Source organism: Dromiciops gliroides, chromosome 4 (genome assembly GCF_019393635.1).
Source record: "Dromiciops gliroides isolate mDroGli1 chromosome 4, mDroGli1.pri, whole genome shotgun sequence".
Classification (NCBI taxonomy): domain Eukaryota; kingdom Metazoa; phylum Chordata; class Mammalia; order Microbiotheria; family Microbiotheriidae; genus Dromiciops; species Dromiciops gliroides.
In genome coordinates this window covers 448,743,955-448,764,394 of record NC_057864.1, presented here as the reverse complement: position 1 = coordinate 448,764,394, position 20,440 = coordinate 448,743,955, and the positions used below count along the sequence as shown (strand labels likewise).

At 43.9% G+C, this 20,440-nt stretch overlaps 1 protein-coding gene across 2 annotated transcripts in view; it reads right to left on the bottom strand.

The window, feature by feature from the left end:
* ZNF697 (zinc finger protein 697) overlaps positions 1 to 20,440 on the bottom strand; it is a 46,531-nt gene that overhangs the window by 10,604 nt on the left and 15,487 nt on the right. For both annotated transcript variants that reach the window (XM_043964451.1, XM_043964452.1), the window contains exon 2: positions 5,170 to 5,264. The gene's annotated coding sequence lies outside the window, so the exon portion shown is untranslated. The remainder of the gene's footprint in view (positions 1 to 5,169; positions 5,265 to 20,440) is intronic.

Genomic DNA, 20,440 nt, shown 5'->3' with positions numbered 1-20,440 from the left:
GCGACCCTGGGTATATAGGTATATAAAACAGGCATACAAAGCCAATCTTTACTGCTGATTGTTCATGACCCTCCTATTCAGTTAGGCAACCCCAGTATGTGGCTGCCATCCACAGTTTAAGAAGCTTTGCTCTATGAGACTATTCCCCTCCACACACTATAGGATCCCATGGCATTGGCCTCCTTGGTGCTCCTCAAACACAAGACACCCCATCTTCCAACTCTGGGCATATTTACTGGTTAATCTCCATGCCTGTAATTCTCTCCCTCCCCATTCCTGCCTGCTGGCTTCTTACAAGGCCCAACTAAAATCACAACTTCAACAGAAGCCTTTTAATCAATGGAGGGAGGGTGCTAGAATTATTTCCAATTTATTCTGTCTATAGCTTGTTTGTACACAGTTGTATGCACGTTTCCTCAACCACTCAGACTATGAGCATGTCTATGAGCAGACTAAGAAGCATGTCTTTTGCCTCATCCCTTAGCATAGTGCCTAGAACATAGCAGGTGCTTAATAATATATTTATTAGGCATCTACCATGTATTATTTTTGTTATTCAGTTGTTTCAGTCATGCCCAACTCTTTGTGACCCCATTTGGGGTTTTCTTGGCAAAGATACTGGAGTAGTTTGCTACTTCCTTCTCCAGCTCATTTTACAGATAAGGAAATTGAAGCAAAAAGAGTTAAGTGACTTGCCCAGGGTCATACAGCTTAAATGTTTAAGGCCAGATGTGAACTTGGGTCTTCCTGATTCTAGGTCTAGTGCTCTATCCACGGTGCCACCTAGATGCTAGGTCTATAGCATCTTAAAACTGCAACACCTTTGACAGTAATCCTCTGTGTGCCTGTATGTCCCTGCACCTTCCCAATGGACAGCAATAGACAAGTGAGTCTTACAGTAAAACATTTATTAAGTGCCTACTATATACCAGGCACTGCGCTAAGTGTGCTATATCATTCCTTCTTCCTTTTTTTTTTTTTTTAGTGAGGCAATTGGGGTTAAGTGACTTGACCAGGGTCACACAGCTAGTAAGTGTTAAGTGTCGGAGGCCGGATTTGAACTCAGGTACTCCTGACTCCAGGGCCGGTGCTCTATCCACTGCGCCATCTAGCCGCCTCTATATCATTCCTTATTCACGTTTTCTACTCTCTGGATCAGGATTGGCCCCATTTACCTTGCATTTCCAACAAACAAAAATGCCTGACAGAGTGACCAGCACATGAATTGTGTAAAGTGAACGAACAAAACAAATGACCATAATACCACAAGTTCCCAAACTTTTATAGCTGCCCCTGGTCTGACATTTCAAAGATATGGGCTTGGTGCCAATACTGCCCAGCAGTAGAGATGAAAATAATACATTTCTGCCACCTGTTACTCCTTTATATACAGCAGAGCAAGTTCTCAGCCAAGGTTCTCCTGCCACGGTTTGTTAAAGGCATTCGGGGTTGTCTGCTGCAGACACCGACAGGAAGGATACTGCTAAATGGAAAGGGTGGGGGGGCAGCTAAGTGGCGTAGTGGATAAAGCACTGGACCTGAATTCAGGAGGACCTGAGTTCAAATCCAGCCTCAGATACTTGACACTTACTAGCTGTGTGACCCTGGGCAAGTCACTTAACCCCAATTGCCTCACTAAAAAAAAAAAAAAAGGAAGAAGGAATGATATAGCCCTGCCCCCCCAAAAAAAATAAAAAATAAAAAATGGTAAGGGTGTTTCTCCTCTAGAAGTTAGTCATCAGGCAAGGTTAATTTAATCTTTCCCGACAACAGCCTGAGGCAAGTCACTGTTGTCAAATCTTGTCATTTCTACTTATAAAACATCCCTTTCTTCCAGGTACCTGCAGAGGTCTAGCCCCACCCCCACTCTAGAATGACCTGGACCCCTCTTCCAGCCTATCTCAACTTTAGTCCATCTTTCATTCAGCCTCCAAGGTGATTTTCCTAAAGAGTGGACCCTCGGGGCGGCTAGGTGGCGCAGTGGATAAAGCACCGGCCCTGCATTCAGGAGGACCTGAGTTCAAATCCGGCCTCAGACACTTGACACTTACTAGCTGTGTGACCCTGGGCAAGTCACTTAACCCCCACTGTCCCGATAAAAAAAAAAAAGAGTGGACCCTCCCCCTCTCCCCCTTAAATCAACTTCAGTTGCTCCCTTTATTGGCTAAAATCTAAAACCCTCCCTATGCCTTTGAAAGGCCTTCCCTACCTGGCCTCTTCCTACCTTTCTAGTCTCATGCCTTCCTCCCCTCCACAAAGAACACTCCTCTCTGAAATGCTCTCCCTCCTCACCTCACCTCACCCCAGTTTCCTTCAAGACTCAGCTCAAAGTCAATCTGTAAGATAGGCCCGTCCCTCCACTGCTAGGTGATAGCCTCTCATTTAGACTGTGGACTCCCACAGACATCTTGCGTGCCCTCCCCCTTCTCAACATGAGCTCCTCAGGGACAGAGGCTGTTTCTGGCTTCCTGGCATTAAGCAACAATTTCTGGTACATATCCAACCCTTAATAAATGCTGTTTGACTGGCAACCTCCTAAATGAAAGGACATTAATAGTAATTAGACATTCTTCCTACAGCTGTGATTTACAAAATTGAAAATGCATTCATATTTACAGAGATTAAAGAGACACAGAAACAAAGCTACTTCTACCACCTTGGTGCAGATCAAGCAGTACGGCTATTAAAAAAAAAAATTGGCAAGATGACACCACGTCCAGGAATTGGTGGGACGTCGAAAGAGCTCCGGTCCCTGGGTGTGTCTGGGAGAGGAAGGGGCAAGTAACTGAATGGGAGTGCAGAAGGAAGCATGAATCAGTGGCCGACGGCCCTCAGAGAAAGAGCTGGAAACTAGGGAGTGAATATGTATGGGGATGGGGGGGGGAGTAGGTCTTTGGGTGCAAATACCTCCCACTCCCAGTTCTCACTTCATCAGGAAAGTGAGCATAAAGAATGGGTATCCAATAACTAAGAATGGGTATCCAAAAACTAATTCTGTGTTCAGGAGGAATGACCAAGTATGTGGAAGCCTCATCTGTGTAGCTGGGTGGAGACTCTGGGTAGCCCGGGGGTCCTAGTGCGTGTCCCTATGGGAGAGAATCCTGTATTGTGGGGGTCATAAGGAGAACTTCCTGTACAACCACCGCATGTTTAAATGACACAGATCTCAGACCCCAGGAGTCATCATCCAGGAAAGGAGTGGAGGAGAGAAGACCAAGCCGATTCTGGGCTCACTATCACAGGACCTGGTGATATGGAAACCCTATCCACAGGTTCTTCCCCTATTTATGGTGGGCAAACCCAGCTCAAAGTCTCCTGAGACAGAAACTCTTTGTCCCTCCTGTGTCCTCCCCACACTCTTCCCAAGGCCTGTCAGTACCACCTCCTGTCAATTCATCAACAATTGTTTATCATTCTAAATCTTCCTCTGCCTCGCCTTTACACACATGTTCTCTTTGATCTCATCAGCTCTCTTGTATTCAATTATTATCCGTGTACGTCTGACTTCCATATGTATATGTGCTGTTCTAAATCTCTCTCCTTAATTACACTCCTCTATCAATTTCCCACTGGACTTCTCCACTTGCATATCTTGTTGACCAATCAAACCCAGCATGTACCAGAATTGTATTTTCCCTAAAACCCATTACGCTCCTCCAAACCTACCTATTCTTTCATTCAATTCAATAAACACTTATTAAGTGCCTACTATGTGCCAGGCACTCTGCTAAGCACTGGTGTTCAGTTGATCATCCACGTGTCTTCAGTGTCCCTCACGTAAATCATCTGCCAAATGTTCTTGGGTCAGGCTCTACCAAATCTCAACCACTCTCTTCTCCTGCAGAACCAAAGCTAATTCAGAATCTAATCACCTTTCACCTGGATCATTTCTTTTTTTTTTAATTTAATTTTTTTTTTTTTTTTGCGGGACAATGGGGGTTAAGTGACTTGCCCAGGGTCATGCAGCTAGTGTCTGAGGCGGAATTTGAACTCAGGTACTCCTGAATTTAGGGCTGGTGCTTTATCCACTGCGCTACCTAGCTACCCCCCACCTGGATCATTTCAACAGCCAACTAAAACCTCTTCCCGATTATGGTTTCTCAACACTCCAATCCATCCTCTTTATGGCTGCTAAACTGATATACCTGGAACACACCTCTGACCACAACCTGGAACATGTCACTCTCCCTGCTTAAACATTTTCTAAGGCTCCTCCCTGCCTCAAAGAAAAAACTTACAAACTCCTGGGCCTAGCTTGTTCCTTTCTACCTTTCTGTCTTACTTCAAATCACTCCCCTTTACACACTGGGTTCAAGGGAAACTAGTCTGAACCTCAGATGAAGAGGTTCAACGGGGCATCCCACCATGCCCATCTGTGCTTCTGGATACACTAGGCAGCCCCTAGGCCTGGGAACCCTTTCCTCCTCATCGCTGCACAGCTTGCTTGAAGGCCCTTCCTCTTATGTGAAGCCTCTCCTATTCCCCACAGCTGTTGTGCTCTCTCTCCCCTTCTGGAAATCACTTTGAATTTACTCATCTGTGTCCTCGCTATAACCTCCCCAGTAGAACAGAATTCACTCCTTGAAGGCAGAATCTGTTTCATTTCTGTAGGCCAGAACCTTAGGAGGCACTCAGCAAGAGTTGAGTGAACTGACTTCCACATGAAAGCCTTTCAAAGATTGAAACACAGCAATCATGTTCACCATAAGTCACCCTCTCTGGGGACTTCAAGGATTCTTCATGTGCCCTCTTATTGTCCCTGGCTGTCCTTCTCTGGACATGCTCTGGCTGTCAATGTCCCTTTTAAAAAGTACTCAAGGGGCAGCTAGGTGGCGCAGTGGATAGAGCACTGGCCCTGGAGTCAGGAGTACCTCAATTCAAATCTGGCCTCAGACACTTAACACTTACTAGCTGTGTGACCCTGGGCAAGTCACTTAACCCCAATTTCGAAGAAGAAGGAGAAGGAGGAGAAGGAGAAGGAGGAGAAGGAGGAGGAGGAGGAGGAGAAGGAGGAGGAGGAGGAGGAGGAGGAGGAGGAGGAGGAGGAGGAGGAGAAGGAGAAGGAGAAGGAGAAGGAGAAAGCTACATTTGGGCCCACATGAATTTTGCAGGTTCTTTCACTCTGAGTCACCACTGACCTAGAACCCATTTTATCCAGCATATGCTTACCCGTGTCCTCCACCCTTAGAAGCAATGAGTGACTTCTTCTGGCTTGCTAATGCTTGCAAATCTGCTTCCTGGGAGATGGGAATCCTTTTTAGAAGCTGCATTAAAGAGAAAATACAAAACAAGAGGGAGAAAATAAGCTCTCTCAAAATCAACATGTCTCCCTCCCCCAAGACTGTAAATAAAATTTAGTGTAATGGCAAGTTAACAAGAACTAGAAAGTCTCCTTGCCCTACCCCATCCCCACCAAACAAAAACAATGAGGGACAGAGAGACATGGACTCCTGTAATCCAAAGGCAATCCTCCATCAGGTCAAGGCGATAGACACAGTTGAACTACTGGTACAGAGAGCAGTGGGTGGCCACCCAGAAGGAGATGGGAGCAGCTATTCCTTTTTGGATGACAACGCTGATCTGTAGTCGTAGGCAAGTGATTTAACTTATGTGGTTCTCACTAAGATTATTCACTTATAAAAAATGAGAATGACACCTACTTCTTGTCTAATGGGGTGGTTGAGAGGTAAGTGATTTGTCAGCAGTAAAGTGAACTATTATTAGCCAAAGGGGGGATCTCCATTCAGGTAAAGAAAGATCAGAACAAAAGATTGGCTACCTGGTGAATCTCAGGAATCAAAGCCAGGAGCCACCGCTTCTTATATTTAAGCTTGGAAAATGGCTTATTATTCAAGCTCTTTATGTACATCCTTGATGAGAGAACATGATGCAGGCAGCTAGAGCCAGAACTACCAATTATGGCAGATGTTTTACCTATCTGTATAGCAGCTGTTAATAGGTAAAGGCAAATTACAAAGGCAAGGACCAAGACTGTGGTCATAATGGTTCATCAGCAGCCGATTAAGCAGTAGTTTTGCAGGGAGGTAAATGAATAGGAAGAGTTAAATATGTGTCCAACTCAGCAAACGAAACAGTATAGATCAAAACTTGGATTTTTAGGGGCAGCTAGGTGGTGCAGTGGATAGAGCACCGGACCTGGAGTCAGGAAGACCTGAGTTCAAATCCAGCCTCAGACACTTGACAACTTACTAGTTGTGTGACCCTGGGCAAGTCACTTAACCCCACTGCCTCACCAAAACCAAAAAAACTTGGATTTTTACCCAGAAATTTTGGGGTTTACACAGATGCATTATTGAAATAGGATGGACACATGGCTCAAGAAAACAAGAAGGAAGCTCAATGCGAGTTAAAATGACGGAAGACCATAACGCCAATGAAACCAACCTTTCACCCATGGTAGGTGAATTAGCTTTATTGGACCATCACATTTGTTCTAAATGGGGCTGGACATATTCTGATAAAAATTCTACAAGAAATACCCAGTCATTGCTCTTAAGCAACTTAGCTTCTCTGGCTAATTGCAATTAATTAATTGCAATCTCTGATCAATCTGCAATCAAAATGCAAAGCAAAATTTGAAAAGTGCAAAGAAACCCAGCCAGGGTGCCGGGAGGGAGCTGAGGCAGGAAAAATCACTTTAAGGTGAGGCCAAAGGCCAAGACTTAGTAAAGAAACGGCACCCAAGTTAGGAGGGGAAAGTCCAGCAGATAAATGGAGGTCCAAGCCTGTTGCTGCAGGCACAGGGCTCCGAAGATCCAAAAAGCTGTAGGGGGATTCTGAAGCAATCTAGTCCAAACTGTACCAAAATAAGAGTTCCCTTTTAAATAGGTACCATGAGACTGCACTCTTCTGGACCTCTCCATCCTGGCTTACAAATCTTTATCCAGGAAGATCATTGCAGCCCTGTAACTGACACCTGCAGAATTTCTGTGTCTCCACTAAAGGAGGTGCCCAGGCCAGGCATCTCTTCATCTCCACAAGGCTGCATATTGCTTTCTCATTCTTCTTCATCCTCTTCCCTTTTGCAATCTGGTGCTGAAAAGATTGGGCAAGTCACTCTCTAGACCTGTTGCTTCATATTTAAAATGAAGAGATTAGGTCAGAAGGCAACACTTGAGTTTGAGAGCTACAATTCTATCATCTCGATCTTACAAATGCCAGATTATTGGGTTTATTTCCCTTACTAGACGATAGAGCATTGCCTACTAGGAATGGTATGAAAAAAGCAGGCCCTCAGAAAAAAAAGACTTTGGGGGGCAGCTAGGTGGTTCAATGGATAGAGCACCATCCCAGTAGTCAGGAGGACCTGAGTTCAAATCTGTCCTCAGACACTTCACATTGGGTATGTGTGACCCTGGGAAAGTCACTTAACCCTGACTGCCTCAAAAAAAAAACAAACAAAATAAAAAACCCAAGGATCTGAATATTGTGATTTATGAGAATGACAAACTTTAAAAGGAGGGGAAGGTGGGGCAGCTAGGTGGTGCAGTGGACAGAGCATCGGCCCTGGATTCAGGAGGACTTGAGTTCAAATCCGGCCTCAGACACTTAACACTTACTAGCTGTGTGACTCTGGGCAAGTCACTTAACCCCAATTGCCTCACCAAAAAAAAAAAAAAAAAAAAAAAGTATGTTGCTCACAATATGACTAACGCAGAAATATGTTTAATGTGATTATACATATACAACATATATCAGATTGCTTTCCGTCTTAGGGAGGAGGAAGGGAAGGGAAGGTGGGAAAAAATTTGGAACTCAAAATCCTATGAAAACAAATGTGGAAAACTGTCCTTACATGTAACTGAAAAATAATAAAATACTTTAATTTTTTTAAAAAAGTATGTTGCCTTATATGAGATCCAGAATCCTCATGAATAAATGATTCTGTATACTCTATCTGCATGAAGGGTTTCAAAACCACCAAAGCCTCATGAACTTTAACCCAACATTTAATTCAATAAATATTTATTAAATTGTCTACTGTGGTACTTAGCAGTAGACAGAGTGCTGTCTGAAGTCAGAAAGACCTGAGTTCAAATACAACCTCAGACACTTATTAGCTGGCCTTAGATACATACTAGCTGTGTGACCCTGGACAGGTCACAACCTCTGCCTCATTTTCCTCATCTATTAAATGGGGATAATAATAGCACCTACTTTGCAGGGTGGTGATGAAGATTAAATGAGATATGTATTAAGTGCTTGGCATAGCTGGCATATAGTGGGTGCCATATAAATGCCTATTCCCTTCCCCCCTAAGGGGGGAGGAACAAGTCACTTTCAGTTCCATTTTTAGAAAAGGGAGAAATCAGGGCACAGAGTGATGACTTTAATTCCTGGGAGTCATAAAAGATAGATGATGAAGGAGCCAGAAACAACACCCCAGGCCTTCCATTAGTTAACTCAGCTCAAAGCATACATCCACCATCAGAGTCTGAGACCTCTGTTAACTACATGCTTCTTTTGAGGAGGCCTGAAATTTGACTCCCTCCCTCCGTCCTCTGGACAGGAAGCCCAAATCAAGGGGTTAACATTCAGCTGCAGTAACTGACTGAGCTGCTGCCCCAGCATTGGGATTCTAAATGTGCTTCATTAGTTGTCAGATAATCAAAAGCCTGGGTGGAAGGGCCAGGAGTCTAAAAACAATTCAACAATAACACGAATGAAGGACTTCAGTCTTAAGCAGATGCACAGAAACTGATACAAAGGAATATTGCAGCCAAGGGCAGAGAGGGAGGAATTGGGTCAAAGGGACTGTCTGAGTAGCCAGAGATGCGGCATAAAACCAGAACGGGCTGAGATCAAGGAAAGCCTACCACACATGCACAAAGCTGGCACAGGGAAATTAAGACAGAGGGCCTCATCGACTTACCTTCTGTGTGTGTGTGTGTGTGTGTGTGTGTGTGTGTGTGTGTGTGTGTGTGTGCATGCGCGCGCGCTCACGCGAGGCAATTGGGGTTAAGTGACTTGCCCAGGATCACACAGCTAGTGTCAAGTGTCTGAGGCCGGATTTGAACTCAGGTCCTCCTGACTCCAGGGCCGGTGCTCTATCCACTGTGCCACCTATCTTCCCCCCCCCCCCATTTACTTTTTTCTTTTTTTTTAGTGAGGCAATTGGGGTTAAGTGACTTGCCCAGGGTCACACAGCTAGTAAGTGTTAAGTGTCTGAGGCCGGATTTGAACTCAGGTACTCCTGAATCCAGGGCCGGTGCTCTATCCACTGTGCCACCTAGCTGCCCCCCGATTTACTTTTAATAGAGAATTGGAGGGCAGCTAGGTGTGGCAGTGGATAAAGCACCAGCCCTGGATTCAGGAAGACCCGAGTTCAAATCTAGCCTCAGACACGTGATACTTAACTAGCGGTGTCACTTAACCCTCATTTGCCCCGCAAAATAAATAGACAGACAAATAAATGAATAAATGAGTAAATTTTAAAAAGAGAGAATTAGATAACACCAGGCATGCCACTTCTAGAGGGCCTGATTTGCCAGGATGTGAGAACCACACACCATACTTTCCCCCCTCCCACCACAATTTGCTTAGGCATACGTGACAAAGCCCCTATTATCGTGGGAGCAGGAAGGTTCAATTTGAACATGATTAGTTCCTCCTAAGTGTCATCATGAGGCTCACAACCCCAGTCGGGGATGGGGCAGGACAAACGCAGGAGGCATAGAAGACCAGGGCTCTATGAGGTAGGGCCCAGAGTGAGATCATTACCTACTACAGAGGGTGGGGGAAGAGTGAGAAAGGGCTCATGGGGGCAGGAACAATGGGGCAAGGCCATGAGGACTTACACAAGACCAGATGCAAATGGAAGAAAAGAACCACTATGACTCTACCTGAAGGGAGAAGAGAAAGGATGCAGGACACAGGGAGGAGGCTCACTTAATTCTGAGACACTGAGGATGCCTTCTCCACACCCTTCCTGCCCATGCATAGGACTGGGAGTGGGGAAGGGCGGGGAGGGAGAGCAAGGAAAAGAATTCTGTGCCAGTCACTGGGGGCTGGCCTGGAGCCCACAAAGCCATGCTGTCGGGGGAAGGAAGCAGCTCTGGGCAGCCATCCAAAACCGGCTCCTCCTCAGTCTCATCCAAGGCTCTGGCTCCTTTCCTGTCTAGGAGCCCCCCTCACCACGTGGCCCTCTTCCCCCTCTCCAGGCATTGGCCTCCCTTTCCCCCTGCCCTCCCTCCACCTCCAGCTGCTGCTGATCAAGGTCTGCAAGTCTCTCCCTCACCTTACCTGCCCCTTGCCCTCTGAGGGCTGGCTCACTAGTGCAGGGAGGACAGAGTTCTCCTGGGGTGGCAGCAGGACTCTGAACAATCCCTCCCCAGTGCTCTGAACACCTCTTTGTCTCTCTGCTCAATGGGGCCTTCAATTCCATACAAATCCTTCCTTCATGCACCTATCCCCCCAAATGATGAACCTCAGGTGTGGGAGGCCTTATATAGCCACTCAGTTGGTGTGTGGTTAGTTCTGCTAAAGCATTTTCCCTCATCCCCCCATTTCTTTTGCTTAGTAGGGGAAGAAGAGGGACATAATTATTACAAAGGAAAGGGGCAGCTAGGTGGTGCAGTGGATAAAGCACTGGCCTTGGATTCAGGAGTACCCGAGTTCAAATCCAGCCCCAGACACTTGACACTTAACTAGCTGTGTGACCCTGGGCAAGTCACTTAATCCTCATTGCCCTGCAAAAATTAAAAACAAAAACAAAGTAATGTAAAAAGATATCAAGATGTTCAAATGTTTCATGAAATGAGTCCCCTTATTTAGGATTTTTGGACTGGAGTTGGGAAGCCATAGGCTCAGATCCTTCTTCCTGACACTAGGTATGTGATCCATAAGTAAAAACACTCTTAGAGCCTCAGTTTCTTCTATTGGTCATTCATTTCCATCACACTTCAGGCTCTTCATAACCCCTTTTGGGGTTTTCTCGGTGAAGATACTGGAGTGGTATACCATTTCCTTCTCCAGCTCATTTTACACATGATGAAACTGAGGCAAACAGGGTTAAGGGACTTGCCTAGGGTCACAGAGCTAAGTCGGTGTGTGAGGCTGAATTTGAACTCAGGTCTTCCTGACTCCAAGCCAGGCACTCTTTCCACTGGGCCACCTGGCTGCCAACAACACAGCCATGCCTCATCAGTTTAAGGTGATGACAGAAAAAGGCCAACACACCTCCTATTTCTTAAAGAGCTGCATAGAAACAATGGTTTTTTTGGCAAATTGGATCACATTTTAATTACATCACAAGATGGTTATTTCAAAAGGGAATCAATTTGATGTTCATTTCATAAAATGGAGATGGCTTCCATGCAGCGATAGTAAACTCTGATTTATCTTTTGGGCAAACCTGGACATTCACTCGGTAGATTTGTCTTGCAGGTGGTACATTCACATTATTTCCCCATCATCACTACTCCAACACCTTCAGTTTAGGGAAACAGAATCATGATCACAGCTCGGTCCAACCAGAGATGGATGAAAAAGTTTAAATCAGTTGTCATTTCTGGGGCACTAACAAATCAATAAGCATGTATTATTAAATGCCTGATATGTGCCAGGCATCGTGATTGCTAACCAAGCTAGGATAAAAAAGGAGGCAAAAGACAGCAGCTAGCTCCCAATCAAATGGGAGAGACAACATACAAATAAATATACACAGGATAAATAAGAGATAACTAACAGAGGGAAGGAACTGGAATTAAGAGGGGCTGAGAAAAAAAAGGCTTCCAGCAAAAGATGCTATTTCCCAGTCCAGCTCCCTCCTCCTTCCATTATACAGACTCACCTGGTCAGGATAAGAAGCCACAAAGGAGAGCTGCCAGATAGGACTAGGTGACAGCAGGAATTCTTTTCTAGTCTAAACTAGATTCTGTGATCAGATTTCCACGGGAATGACTGGCTTCCAAGGACAACTTTTATTAGCTGGGGAGGGAGGAGAGAAGAACACCTCCCCACATTTCCAGGCATCTGGATCACTTTCTATGCTGGGTGATGTAGGGGACAGAAGACTATCTTGACACAAGAAGGAAGAAGACATTTAATTTAGCTGGCTCTGTGACCCTGGCCAAGTCCCTGAACCTTCCTCAGTTTCCTGATCTGTAGAATGGAGATAATAGTACCTACCTCACACCTTACAATGTGGTTGTGAGGACAACTATAAAACCCTAGCTAAGTGCTACGGTTCTTATTAAGTTGGGTGTAGTCATTCAGAAAATGGCAGCCGGGCTTTCCTCAAAGCATAAACCCACCATTCCCAGTGAATGAACTCAACCTCCCAGGCTGTGGAGCCAGGCAAGGCTAGGTAGGGCAGAGCATTGTCATTCAGGTCACCCAGGGCCATTTTACTGCAGGCAGGTGTTTACCAAGCTCCAAGCCCAGAACTCTTCTATTTTTAGACACGCCTTCTCTTGGTGGTTTTCCCTCATTTACAGGAGGGCTGGAATAGACGCTTAGCAAAAGGGAAGACTCAAATCCATAGCAACAGTGTAAGTCAATTTATAGTCACTGGGCTTTTCTTCGACTTCCAAGTGTCTCTGGTCTGGAATAGCAATGCCTTAGATGACCAGGCACTTCCCGTCAGATTGGTTGGGTTAAGGCCTCTCTGCTTACCCTGGTCAGTCACAGCTGCCAAGAGCCTCCACACCCTCTCCACCTCCCAGGGGTTTATAATGCATAAAGAACTGGATCTACTCAGAGAACCTGCAACATCATGGTGGGCTCTCCCATCCACATCCATGAAAACAGCAGGCACTCATCCATACTTGGATACCTACTGAGCACAGGGAAGTTTTAACTGTACTGAATGTAATAGATTCCAAAGAGCCTAAGGAAGAATCTTCACTCTTATAATATTTGTATCCTATGCAGTATGTTGGACCTCATCCATTATTATTATAAATGGGATTTCTTCCCTGGGCATAGACCTCCCCTGTCTAGGAGGCCCAGAATTTAAGACTATCTCAAAGGACCAAGATGTTAACAGATGGGCTGCTTTTTTTTTGTCCATAAGGCAAAGAAAATACAGATAGTAGGATGAAAATGTTTATTTCAAAGGAAAATCATAATATTTGTGTCAACTAACTCTCTTCTGTTAAGGAAGAAAAACCAGTAATTGTGTCAAGGGATTATTTTGAGGGCATCCTCCTAAACAAATTAAAGGAATTACTTGACGTGCTCAACATTTCACATAATTTCAATAGTCTACCATACCTTTAAAAACAACTCACCCAAGGAATTACATGAGGCTTTTGAGAGACATACAGATAACAAAATCTGACTTTAGGGTCTCTAAAACCATTTATGCAACTTTACCTTGTTTAAGCTTCCAAACAACCCAAGCATATTGTATTATTATGTGTATGTATGTAAACATATAAGCATGTATGTATGCATGCAGATATATATTAGTATTATCAACCACTTTTTACGGATGGGGAAACTGAGACTCTAAATAATTAAGTTATTTCCTCATGGTCACACAGTGAAGAACATCAGGAGGGGCAGCATTCAGTTTCAGGTCTTCCTGAATGAAAGCCAATCATTTTTTTCCAACATAGCTTGACTGCTTCTTAAACTTGGGTTACAACAGAAAATTTAACCCCCGCCCCTTCCCCCAATAAGGTGGTTACCAAGGAGGTTTCCTTGGATAACCTTAATAAAACCACCTTGTTTTGGAATAACTAGGGAATCAATCTTGTCAAGGACTAGGTGACCGCAGGAATTCTTCTCGAGTCTAAACTAGATTCTGTGATCAGATTTCCACGGGAATGACTGGCTTCCAAGGACAACTTTTATTAGCTGGGGAGGGAGGAGAGGAGAACAGAAATATGTATACAACTATTCTTTTCCCATGAAGGAGGAGGATAAGGGGAAACAGAGGAGAGGATCTGAAAAGTAAATATTCAGATGACCTAGCGTCCTCACTGTGTATCTTTGACTATAGAAAATGCTCTTGCCATTCCCTGCTTAAAATAACCATGGAGCCTGGTTGGAGAAGAATGGTGGCTACGTTCTGGCCCGATGCGTTCCACCAATAGACAAGTGATCCTCTTCTACAGACAGTTTTGTCAAGAGCATCCCAGGGTCAGGGGATACAATTTTCTAAAATTGTAGTTATCGCCCAATCCCTGGATTTTTTTGTATTATGGTTAATTAAGTTTTGGACTGAGGATAACCAGGTATTTGAATCTGGGCAAAATCACTCCTCCTGTGTTGTTGAAAATTACTTACTATAGACATCAGTTTGGGGTAAGTACATATTAATTTATCAATATTATACCAGTAATAATAAAAAATAAAAAATATATTATACCACTAAAGGATTGACCATTTATCTCCCTAACTTCTCATGTGCTAGAGGAGGCAGGGAGAGAGCTTCAGCTGGGGCAAGAGAAAAGCCCAAGAGACCCATGTGGTCTCAGAGAACCAAGAGAAAGACAGAAAATGCACCAGAAACCCAAGAAGACCCAGAAGATTTTTTAAAAAAAGGATTTCTATCCTCTGGGGGGTGGGGGGGGCCAGCGGCATACATTAAACAAATCTAATTGGTTAGCATCATTCAACTCCATTTGTTGACATGACTTGAAGGTGGTCTACATTAAAGTAAACATCAGAGAAAAGAATTCAAGACCCTCACTCAAGTTGCTTAGGGCTAAATCCATTACCTAGATGCGGTTTAATCTCATCATTCCTTTACCCATCTAGACAAGAGAATATCTCCATTCCTTTTGTTCCCTTGGGTTTGGGGTTTGTCCCAGATGAGATTTGATGTTTGATGGACTTTCTGGAGTGGGGGTGGAGAAAGGACTGAGAAAGTGATGTCTGGGTTTAATAATTATTTTCACACATCTCCAGGCCTCAGTTTCCCTCACCTGTAAAATGAGGCAGATCGTTCCTGATGATCTTGATAACCCCCCTTGCAGATTTTTTTCAGCTCAAAATTAGGACTTCAATTCCATTTTTAATGGATTATTAATAACACACAAAGTAGTAAAATAGGAAAATGACTAGGAAGAAAGAAAGCTTTGGTCAGCTTTGCCTCATTAACAGCACTGGGGGTGGGGGTGGGGGACCAGGGGAGAGAAGAATTGCTGTGTCTATGACACATCCAAACTAACATAGATGCAACAGCACAATATATTCATGCCAGAGTAACATCACCATACAAAGTAAGTGCTATATAAATGTTATCTATTATTATTACATCCTTTTTTGACCTGACAACTCCCAACATTTTAGTAGCTTTATTTGGATCCTTGGACAAGTATAATGTAAGGCTAACAAGCCAATTCTAAATAAAGTAGAGGGAGTGTTGATGTATGAATTTTTGTTTGCAGATGATTCTGTCCTCAATGCAGCCTCTGAGGTGGAGACGAATAAGTATGGATGTGTTGCTGGTGCTAACTTTGGCCTAACAATTAACACCAAGAAAACACAGATTCTCCCCCAGCCAGAACCATGGATACATGGAACCACTGGTTACAGCAAATGGAGAAATTTTAGAAGCTGTGGATTAAGTTCATAGTATAGTGGTAGTAATACTTTCCAGGGCTGTTCATATAGATGGTAAAAGTTGATGCATACATTGCCAGAGCTATCTCAGTGTTTGGGAGGCTCTGGAAGAAAGTGTGAGAGAAAAGAGGTATTAAATTGACTACCAAACTAAAGGTCTAAAGAGCTGTTGTGCTGACCTCATTGTAGTATGCCTGTGAAACCTGGACAGTATAACAGGGCCGTTCCAGGAAATTGAATCGCTTCTATCTGTACTGTCTTGGGAAGATTCTGGAGATCACCTAGTAAGATAAGGTATTAGGGTCCTTTCTCAAGCTAAACTGCCAAGCATTCAAACTCTACCACAGAGAGCACAATTCCAATAGGCTAGCCACATTGTTTCAATGCCAAACATACTTTTGCCTAAGACTATTACAGAGAACTCACACAAGGCAAGCACTCATACATACAGAGGTCAGAAGAAGAGATACGGGGACACTTTCAAAACTCCAGAATCTATTGCATGACATGGAACATACTGACAAAAGATATCCCGGCATGGTGAACCCCCCTCAAAGAAGGCTCTATGCTCTGGGAGCAAAGCAGAACTGCAGTAGCTCAAAAGAGACGTGAGATGTGCAGATTGAGACATCTCCACTCAAAACGTACACATAGACTATTTGTGCCTGATCTGTGGTACAGCCTTCTGAGCGTGTATTGGTCTGATCAGCCAGTCAGACATGCCGTACCTTGTCCCCAACACAGTCACTTTGGTCCTCTTCCAAGAATAAAGAACAACCAACCAACCAATCGACATTATGTTGGATGATCGCTAAGCCCCCTTTCAACTCTAAGATTATGTCCTTATTAAGGTAATGTACTTTTCTTCAGGTACCTAAATAAATAAATAAACAAACAAGTAAATCCAGATTTCCCCTGAAGGGGGGAGGGGCACCTTTGCTTCTAGAATATCAGCTCAGATACCAAAGGCAGTAAATGATGTACATAATGATAACAGCCAACAAGAATTTGAGGGTGTGATGGGTATGGGGGGGGGGGAGAGTAGTCTGAGAGGAAGTCTGAGGAAAGCCAAACCATTAAAACACACACACACACACACACACACACACACACACACACACACAGGGCAATAGCTTTTTTTTTTTAAAGTGAGGCAATGGGGGTTAGGTGACTTCCCCAGGGTCACACAGCTAGTAAGTGTTAAGTGTCTGAGGCCGGATTTGAACTCAGGTACTCCTGAATCCAGGGCCAATGCTCTATCCACTGTACCACCTAGCTGCCCGCAATAGTATTTTTAATCAGAGATATGGTTTAAAAAAAAAACAAAAACATAACCCTGTCCCTATTTCCGTTGCTTCCAAAGAACCAAAGAAATAAGATGCTTTCGAAGAATTGCTTTATGCCCACCTCCATTCCAGAAGGTTCAATACCAAAAACCAAGAGGAAATTAACTAAAACTGGGATCCCTTTAGCAACAGGGTTCTCTGGGGGTAAAAATGCTGTTTGTAGCACATACTGATGCAAGAGTCCAATCTAGTACATTACTAACAAGTCACCCCCTAGAATGACATCCTCAATCAATGGAAAGTGGGTGATGGGGAAGGGAAGACAATATGGGAACGAATTGCTGTGGTGATCTGTGACAATGTAATTTCCATGTTGGAAAAAAAAAAATCAGACAGAAAGGAAGTTTACCAAACCCGAGTTAAATGTCTCTATTTATACAGACCCTTGTTCAGAGATGCTCAGGCTACTGATCAATTTCACTCACACAAAACTCCAAACGTGAAGAGAAAATGGTATTGTTTCCCCCATTTTACAGTTAAAGCAAGAGACTGATACATATTCAATACCTAATCCAGGGGCACACAGCCAGCCAGTCAGTGGTAGAAAGAACTCAACTCTTAAGTTTGGGAAGGAGGGGAAGACTCATTTATATAATGCCAGCTATGGAGGAGGCACTGTGCTAAATGCTTTAGAAACATTACCTCTTTTACCCTGTGAGGTAAAGTGCTGTTATTATCTCCATTTTACAAGTTGGGTTCATTGCTTTGTTCAGGAAATGAGAGGCAGTATGGTAGCACAGAAATACCACTTGCAAGTCAAGAAACTTAGAATCATAATGGTGATGATGATAACATTCATTTAGGGTTCATTAGTTTTGCTTGGTTCAGATCATCTTCTAAAGAATTCTTCTGAATGATGTTCCCACTGGATCATTTTACATATAAGCCAGGGATCCTCAACCTTTTCTGTCCCCTTTATTTTGGGGGAGTGGGAAGGAAGAATAAAGTTATCAATCACGTGCTGGAGCCAAAGTGCCACCCATCACCTAGAATCCTAGCAAGCTCCTGAAAGTTAGGGCTACAAACAACTTGGAAACTGAAATATAAAAGGCCTTTTAGAGAAAAGTCTTGTCTTTACAGGCTAGAAAAGAAGCTAAGTGATTTATATGTCCAAGATCACATGGCTGCTTAGTAATCTCTCCCTTTTTAAATTCCTCATGTCACTTAGCACATTCTCCCTTGTATACCAGTTATTTGTGCACATGTCACATGCTGAATGTTCCCATTAGACTGTGAGCTTGATGGGTCCTATCTAGACGTGCAACCCTTCCCAACACCTAACCCAGGGCCTTGCACATAGTAGCAACTTAACAGATGTCAGGTTAATTGAGCTGGCAGACCGTGGACTAGAACTCCCTGCCACCTAGTTCAGTCCACTTTGAAAGCATTCTTGGCTGCAAAATCCAATTTGAGGATCAGTTTAGTTTTCCCCATACCTTTTAGTTCACTTGTTAGGGCCACCATAGTTATTCATTATATAACTGGAACCCTAGGCTTAAGCTCAAGTCCCAGTAAGAGCCTCTCCAGGCTGTATTTGATACCTGCATGTTTGATATTGATTTTTAGTTCCTGTTAGGCACTGATTTTAACGGCCAGTCAAATATTAAGCACTAACCTACGTAGCAGCAGAACATTTGGCTCCCTCAAAGTTAATCCTGCCTTTCCTAAAACCCAGTCAGAAAGTACCTGCCCCCAAAAGGAATCCTAATAGTCAATCCAACACAACACACATTTGAAAAGCACCTGGTTTTTTGGGAACTGGGAATACAAAGACCCAAAACCAAAGCGTTTCTGCCCTAAAGAAGATTCTATTCTACTGGGGAAATGATACTATAAACTGCTGGTTCCCATGAATGGTGCTAACAACGCGCCAAGATAGTGACACATTTGTGTCAGTCGATTAGCATTTATTGTATTAAGTGCTGGGGAGGCATAGAAAGGCAGAAGACCATCTTGGACTTTAAAGAGCTCATGATCCAACAGAGGAGACAACATGCAAACTACTATGTACAAACGGATAACGAGTAGAGGAAAAGCTCTATTTTTTTTGTTTGGGTTTTTTTTTTTTTTGGTGAGGCAATTGGGGTTAAGTGACTTGCCCAGGGTCACACAGCTAGTAAGTGTCAAGTGTCTGAGGCCAGATTTGAACTCAGGTCCTCCTGAATCCAGGGCTGGTGCTCTATCTACTGTGACACCTAGCTGCCCTGGAAAAGCTCTATTAATTGGTAGTTAGCTATCTGGCACCTCCATCCTACCCCAAGACAAAAATTCTTGCTTGCATGAGATGGCCCTTCAAGATTATCATGACCCAGGGGCAGCTAGATGGCGCAGTGAATAGAGCACCAGCCCTGGAGTCAGGAGTACCTGGGTTCAAATCCGGCCTCAGACACTTAACACTTGCTAGCTGTGTGACCCTGGGCAAGTCACTTAACCCCAATTGCCTCACTAAAAAAAAAAAAAAAAAAGATTATCATGACCCAGTACTGCTACATACAACTATATACTACATCTATGACATCGACTACAAGCTTCTATGCAGAACTTCCCTGAATACAAACTACCTAGTGACCGCTCTGTTCTGTAGGTAACAGGAGGCTCACAAGGTAACTTGCACAGTTTTCTTCCGCAGGTTATCTATCATTTCTTCATTTTTCTCCATCCTATATCCGCCGGAGCTCTCTGCCAAAAACAAGAGTTGTTGATAAATCCTTGTCTTTCTTTGTTGATCCTTTCACTCTTCAAAAAACAAAGGAAGTTTTATTATATGGGAAACTGCTATTCTAAACTTGATTTGGACAAGCACCACATGCCAGCATTTCCTATGTCTTTTGGAACCTCCCAAACACTGAGCTGACTCTGGAAATCATCTATGTGGCCAGCACTACTACCGAGGTAAGTGAACTTATCCATAGCATTCGACCCTTCTCCATTGTTGGCTGGAGGAGGACCTGTGTTCTTGGTGTTGACTGTCATGCCAAAATTAGCACAGGTGGCAGAAAACATCAGTACTCTTTTGCATCCCAGCCTCGGAGGCTGCACTGAGTGAATACACAACCATCCATAAACAAAACAAAAGTCATGCAGCAACTCTCTGTCCTCTTTGGTACTGGCTCCTAGCCTTTTCGAGATAAATGGTTTACCATCGGTGCCGAAGCTGATTTTGACGCCATTTTCATCCTCACTGGAGATGTCTGACGACTGAAAAACATCATACTGAAGAACGCAGGAGCAGGCGTACAATCCAGCCGCATTCCTCCGGATAGCAAGTATCCCATCACGAAACTAATGTAGGAGACTGATGAAGTTCTCCAGGCAGCTTGATTTCACCATGATCTTCCACAGGCCCTCACAACTGACAATACAAAGTCCTTCATGGGGTTTACAGATGCACACAGACCTCTGTTTTGCTCCTGGCATTATCTCCTGGAGTCCTCGGGCAGCAAATATGTTGACCATTCCTTGGCCCTTTCTGAAGCCACACTGACTCTCAGACAGGTGACTATCTTCCAGATGATCAATCAGCTACTTAAAGAGGACTCTGACAAGGATGTTGCTAG